The 7014-nt window shown below is 43.9% G+C and overlaps 1 long non-coding RNA gene across 5 annotated transcripts; it reads left to right on the top strand.

Moving 5' to 3' along the window:
* The first annotated feature begins 3963 nt into the window (after positions 1–3963).
* Positions 3964–6660, top strand: LOC141513034 (uncharacterized). Of its 5 annotated transcripts, XR_012475682.1 has the most exons (5): positions 4296–4964; positions 5135–5278; positions 5375–5550; positions 5727–5788; positions 6043–6660. It is a non-coding gene; the product is annotated as an uncharacterized LOC141513034 (long non-coding RNA). The 5 variants fall into 5 exon arrangements; XR_012475683.1 differs by adding an exon at positions 3964–4221 and having other exon boundaries at positions 4885–4964; positions 5375–6660; XR_012475680.1 differs by having other exon boundaries at positions 5727–6660.
* Positions 6661–7014: the final 354 nt, after the last annotated feature.

The following is a 7014-nucleotide window of genomic DNA, read 5'->3' as shown; positions in this document are numbered from 1 at the left end:
CTGAGCTGTTTTGCCTCATCCTCAGGTAGCCTAAAAGTCCTTTGCTCCTGGGTCTGTCTTGACTTAGGACAGACACTTTATTGGCTTTAGACCTACTAGATCTCAGAACTCCCAAATTCAGCAATCCATCTGTCTCAGCCTTCCCAGCATCAGGGTCTACTGCCATGTGCTTCCATGCCTAGCCGTATCCCTTCACTCATTCAAATCTAAAACCAATGTCCCCTCTATCAGAAAAAGTTTCTGTGGTTAAACCCACAAGGACGGGTATAACCTCATCTTTGATGTCCTGAGGTCCCCATAATGAGCTACACAAAGTTATTTATGCTTATATAATCTAATGCATTTTTCATTAATATTTTCTTTCTCCTTTTGCTCTGATAATACCTAAAAAAGTGGATCCAGTCTCATGCCACCACCTCCTCCTTCTCCTTCTCATCTTTCCACAGCCAAGTCTACTGATCTCCACACACAAATGGTCAGTAAATGTTACTGACTACTTTGAATTGCCCATTTCCTTATTGATCTACCCCATTCTGGAAGTAGTCTAGCACTGACACCCCTAGCAACCCAATCTTTTCCTCAGTTTATGCCAATAATGATGAGAATCATCCATGCCTAAAAATACTAATATCAAAAGCTTTTCCAGGACCACATGAAGACACTAATAATGATCATAATACCAGTAGCTACTCTCATCTATGTGTAACACATAATCTCACTAGATGCAGTCTCATTTTGGAGCCACAAAATCCAGGACATAGATCCACACAAACCTACACACATATATGCTACCTTGTTTAGTGCTATCTATTTGTACCTATTGGAATGAATGATGAACAGAGATAGCATTGGTGCACAGGAAAGAAGGAGGCATTAGGAAACCTGGTTTATGCTCCTAGGTCTTCCTAAGAATTAATGATGTGATGCTGGAGAAGTCACTTCACCATTGTGTCTCAGTTTCCTCATTTGTACACAGGAGATAGTCTAGATACTAACATCTCTTTAATTTCTGAAATCTGATGATCATTTATTCTCACATCTCAGATTTCCATAGACTTTTCCTGAGACTCCCAAGATCATTTTTCTCTTTGTTTCCCATTGCATCCATCTTGTACAACAAATACCTTTGAACAGCAGTATCTTTCCCATTTTACAGATGGAGCAACTGAGACTCAAGAGTGATGAAATGACATGGTCAAAGACACAAAATAAATTAGGGACAAAACAAGAAATATGATCTAGGTCCAAAATTCTCTAATTATGTCTTCATTAGATAACAGAGTAGTCTGTGTAATGAGTGCCAAAACATTTATGATCATGGATAGGGTACATGGGGCCATTTATCAGGAATTTCCTGAGATGTGCCACTCCTTAATGTGTTTTCTGTCCTCTGCTCCGATTCAAAGAAAGACTTCAATAAAGACAATGTTAATATGAATGGATGAAAAAAGAGAACATATTGAAACACAGGTTGAGTGGGTAGGTTAAGATTAGGGTTAAAATTCATCCATAAAATAATTTTTGCATTTCTATACATGTATAATCTATATCCAATTTGTTTGCCTTCTCATGGAAGAGAGGGAGGGAGGAAAAGAATTTGGTCTCAATTTTTTTTTAAATGTTTAAAAATTTTTAGAATTGGAAAAAATATAAAAATTTTCACTTAACAAAATTCATCCATCCATAATCAGGAAATGATTCAAAAAGGTTACATTCTCTTTCTTAAGGTAAGAATCTCTCAAATATGTGATGTTCCAAAAACCTTAGGGAACTTTTAAGCTCTTAAAGATTATACTCTCACTAAGATTTTTGGGACATTCTGTATTCTTGCCAGAGGGATGGATGGCAATGGTCTTATAGGGAATGGCCCTTTGGATAGTACAGCCCAGAATACAGTTGGCTCTCTCTCCTATGGGAAAAAGCTAAATTCCTCTAGTTACAATGAAAGTAGAGAATTTAGAGTTGGTATTTACCTCGTGGGGCCCAAGCCTACCACCTCTAAAATGTCTCAGGAAAGAACAAACTCTCTTTCTTGCAACCAGTGTGGAATTAGTCACTATACCACAAACCGCAGAAATGTCTATCACAACTGTATTTTTAAACAGGCCCATGTGTCCTGAATCTGTTTCTGCTTCTCATCACTACAGTTGCTAATGGGGGGGGGGGGAGGAAGAGAGAGTGAGAAAAAAGAACCAAAATTTGATCTCATGCAACAAAGTTTTCTTTCTAGCTAGAGTATGCCAATGTACTTTGGACTCCACCAAATCTCCCTATGATATCTCAAATTAGTAATGTTTACATATAAAACCAATAATCAACATTATCTATGTTATACTGATTTTTGTTTATTTTCTGAAACATTTCCCAGTTATATTTTAATTATGATTCCTGGATCATTTAAGAACTAGCTTTGGTGTAGTTTTAAGCTTAAAACTGAGCATAAAATAGCTACAAGAAATACTGAAGTATTTGCAGATGTGTCCACATCTATGAGGATGGCCTTCCAAAGGTAGTTTCTCAGTTGCATCACCACATGGTAATGAGGCAGCCAAGTGGTGAAGTGGATAGAGAATGGATCTGGTCTGGAAGATCTGCTTTCATATCTGATCTCAGGCACTTACTGACTGTGTGACTCTGGGCAAGTCATTTAACCTGTTTTCTTCAATTCCATCAACTGTGAAGTGGGAATAATAATAATAGTACCTATCCCTCAGAGTTGTTATGAGGATTAAATGATATAATATTTGTAAGGTATGTGTGATGCAAATGTTTATTCTTTCTCCTTCATATCATCATTTTTTTTGTTTTTTTTTAGGTTTTTGCAAGGCAGATGGGGTTAAGTGGCTTGCCCAAGGCCACACAGCTAGGTCATTATTAAGTGTCTGAGGCCGGATTTGAACCCAGGTACTCCTGACTCCAAGGCCAGTGCTTTATCCACTACGCCACCTAGCCGCCCCTAATATCATCATTTTTTTAAAGTTATTACTTGATTTTTCCCCCCACCCACAATCACAGATTAAAATCTTTCCCATCAGAATCAAATGAAAACAATGAGAAAGTAAGGATCAGGGAGACAGAATAAAAAAATAACAATGGCTAACATATATAGAGTGCTTTAAGACTGGCCAGAGTCTATATATAGTACATTTGAGTCTCAAAACAATCCTGTGAAGGATATGGGACAGGTTTTACTAACCCCCCCTTTGACTGAGACTCAGAGAAATTAAGGGATTTACCCAGGGTCACACATTGAGAAGTCCACTCCATCATCCTACCTTCCACTGGGCCATCAATGTCTTCAGAACTCAGAGTGAGAAGAAAACTCAAGTGAAACATCATCCAAATCCCTTTGACAAAAACCAAAACACACCCCAATGGGGGTGCCTTGGACATGACCTTTTGGTATCTTTTCAAGGTATTTGCAAATCTGTCACAATTCAGAGCTGGGATACTGGGTGGGGGGGAATGGAGTAGAAGCATAGATGCTCATCAGAAAATTAGGAATAAGACAGACAGAAAGTCCAAGCTGTTGCTCTGGCTTCACAAATAGTGGGTGAGAATATTTAAAAAAACAAAACTCACTTCCTTCCATTCTCATCGCTGGGTCTGCAATGAGTCAAATCCAAAATAGTTCCCAGATTTAACGATGAATAGTTCCCCCACCTCCTAGACCTGCCCCACTACTCCAGCTCTATCTCTGGGAAACAAACTTGGACACAGTGCTGTCAGGGCTTTAAATCTAGTCCATCAGTACACTCTGCTCCGTTACCCAGGGGAAACAGAACCAGAGAAGTTGTAACTTGCCCAAGATCACCTAGCAAATCAAAAACAGAGAGCAAGTAAGAAATCAGCAGCCCCAATTCCACGTCCAGTCATTGCACAGAGCTGTAAACATGTTGTGATGACATGGTCAGAGATAAACAGGAAAATGTATCATCCACTTGCCTCTCTGGATCCCACTAGGCAAGAAGTGCTTGGGTGTTATCGTGCCTGTTCACGGCTCAAATCCAAACTGCTGGGACCAACTTCAGTAGTATTTTTTCCTGAGTGGTTCCCGCCCCCTCCCCTCTATCCTCTATTCCTCACCCAAAACAAAACAAATTCTTATTCTAGGGAGTACCGCAGCTAATACTAAGGACAGAACTGCTGCTTCATCTGCCACTAGAGAGGATGGAAAAGTAACAGCCAGAGAGCTAGAGAAGATGTGGGTGGATAGAAGAGGTACGAGTCGCCATAAGCCTGCCTGGTTGATAAGTACAAAATATTAGACTGCCCACACACTGTTATCAGTTCACTCTCTGCCAGGCAGATGATACCCAGAATAAAATGAATGAAATTAGCAGTCTTTACTATGTGACCTCAGGCCAGTTAAGTGGCCCTGGACAACTGGATATTTTTCTAAGCTGTTTTAGGAATATTCGGAGGGTTCCTTCCTATCAGCAAGGAAATAGGTTCTCCCAGTTTGAGTATAAACCCTGAGGAAAGGAAGTCTGTGAAAGTAGAGTGGGCCAGGCTTCTCTGGAGCAGCAGAGAAGGAGTAGGAAGCCTGGAGTGGTGGGATGGCTCATACTCATCCTGTCAATAAATAGACATTTTAGAATACTGTTTATTTACTAGAATTAAAAGAGTAAAAGATTACCGAGCTATGCAGCAAAGGTTCTAAACCTTTCCTTGGATTGTGACTCTATCTTAATATTCCCATCAAAAATGAGCCTACTTTGGGATCTGGCTAAGATGAAGGATGGTTTAGCTGAAACCTGTTTTCTTTTCTTTTTTTTTTTTTCAAAAAACAAATGTGTTCCAGATTCTAAGGAAGTCCTGCCTGCCATCTGCCCTCCATTCCTCCTAACAACAATCAGTTATTCTTTCTTTCTTTTTTTAAAGTAGTGAATTCAACATGGGGTTAGCAGCCCTGTTGGTTCCCTTCCCGGCCCCCCAAAGAAAAGCAGACAGGTAATGCACAGGTAAGAAAACTGGCTTCTAAACATACTCACCTCCACCCCAGAGTTTCCTGACTTCAATCAGCTCCCCCAAGATAGGAGTGTCTTTGGGTTTTGCAGGAGAGCTCCTTAGTGGCTGCTGCCATAGGTTACAGGCTTTATTTAAAGTAACTGATTCCTCTCTTCTTTCCTAGCCCAGGCCCTGCACCCCCGTGAGAGAAGCTATCTCCCTGATGCATCAGTCTCCACAATGCTTAAGTTCTTCCAGAGTCCAACATCTCTCAGATAGATGAGAACAAGTCAGTGCCCAGAATCACTGGGGGTATTCTTTCATAAAGGTATGTTATAATTTAGTATTGCTCAGTAGTACTCAGCAATAAGGTCCTCAAGCCTGAAGCTAATGACTGGTGGTTGCAAACCCATCTTCCCTTTAGTTCTCGTTCTGGGTTCCTCACTCAGCATGTGAGCAACTTGAACCAAGTCCCTGAAGCAGCCCAAGCACCATTTGCGCCACCTGTCTGTTGCCCATTCCCATCGAAGGGATCTCCAAGCACCAGCTTAGCCTCTGGCTCCACCTAATGGCAAGATGTCCCTTTCTCCCATTTTACAGGTGGGCAAACTGAGCTCCAGGAATATTTTCCAAAATCATTCAGGGAAAAAAGAACTCAAAAATGAACTGTTGCTCTTTATTTATTATTCCTGCCTCATATCTCTTTCCCTCTTCCTGCTTCTCTCAGCCTCCCAAAGAGATAATTATGACAATATTAACACTTTTAATTTCTCCAGTGCATTTGCTGCTAAGGAGCTAAAAGTACTTCACACATGATGTCAGAGATCCTCCTCTCTGGGTGAGTCACTAGAATGTCTGATGTATAGCCAGGGAAACAAAGCTGAAGCTAGATGCCTAAGATGTTTGGCCGGGCCCTTGGGCAAATCATTTCCCTTTTCTGGCCCTCAGTTTCCTCATCGATAAAATGAAGTCGGATTAGATGATTCCTAGAAGGTCCCTTCCAACTCTAAATATTAAATGAAAGAATTCCAAACCAGTTGTTCTAGCTCTCTGACCTCTGACTCCAACTTCCCTCCCCACCTTCACCTCTAGTGGCTGGCTGACCTTAGGGCAAGACGGGAATGGAGAGGGAGAGTCGAGGCTCACCTTTAAATCCGGAGGCTTGCTTCGAGAACCAGGGTTGGGGGCCATGGTAGCACCTACATCTGGAGTCGCCAGAGCCACGGCAGGATTGGCACTCGTGGCCTCTCCAGGTTTCAAGTCCGGTCCGGGAAGGTGGCAGGCAGCATCTTCCAGGCCGGCTCCATCCTCCTCCCGCGGTTGCTGCAGTTCGTCAGACTTGCACCTCTTCATGATGAATGTGGGTCGGTTTGGGGATCTGTCCCTTCCAGCGCTGCCTTCTTAAGGGAGAGCCGTCCTCCCTCCTTCCCACCCAGGAAAAAGGGCAGGGAGTTTAAAAAACAAAAGATGAGAAATTGAAATAGAAAGAAAAAAGAAGGGGGTGCTGAAGGCGTAAGGGAACCTGGGTTACTCCCTGGAGCAATTCATTCTGATCTGGGTACCAGATGCCAGGTCACAGTCGGGGCTGGGCAGCAGAAGTCCTTGGGCAAAGTCATCGGAGGGGAAGAAGGCTGGAAGACCCCGGTCCCCAAACTTTCTGCTTTAGGGTACGGGCTGCAAGAGGGCAAGCTGGGTGGCCAACTGCAGTGGCCGGCGGCGCATCCTTCCCCGGCCGCCGCCTGGCCGGGGCGAGGGAGGGCATGGCGTGGGGCAGCCGGCCGGGCAGGTCCCCCTCGGCTGCCCCCGGCGCCGGCCGCAGCCCCCCGGCCCTGGCCTGCCCTGCCCGGCGGCGCCCCTCCCCGCATGGAGCGCCCAGCTCCGGCTCCCCTTCCCTCTTCCCCGCCCTCTCCGGCTCCCTCTCTCCCCGCCCCGAGCCTGCTGCAAAGGAACAGCTGCCGGAGCCCGGGAGCGGCGAGCGCAACCTACCCCGCCCGTCTTCCTCAGCCCAGGAGGGGATGGCAAACTGGGACGTCGAGTGACATCGCCGCGCGGCCAATAACGGGG

This window comes from Macrotis lagotis, chromosome 2 (genome assembly GCF_037893015.1).
Source record: "Macrotis lagotis isolate mMagLag1 chromosome 2, bilby.v1.9.chrom.fasta, whole genome shotgun sequence".
In the NCBI taxonomy this organism is placed as follows: Eukaryota; Metazoa; Chordata; class Mammalia; order Peramelemorphia; family Peramelidae; genus Macrotis; species Macrotis lagotis.
Note: the sequence above shows the minus strand (reverse complement) of the source record. Positions and strands in the feature narration are given on the sequence as shown.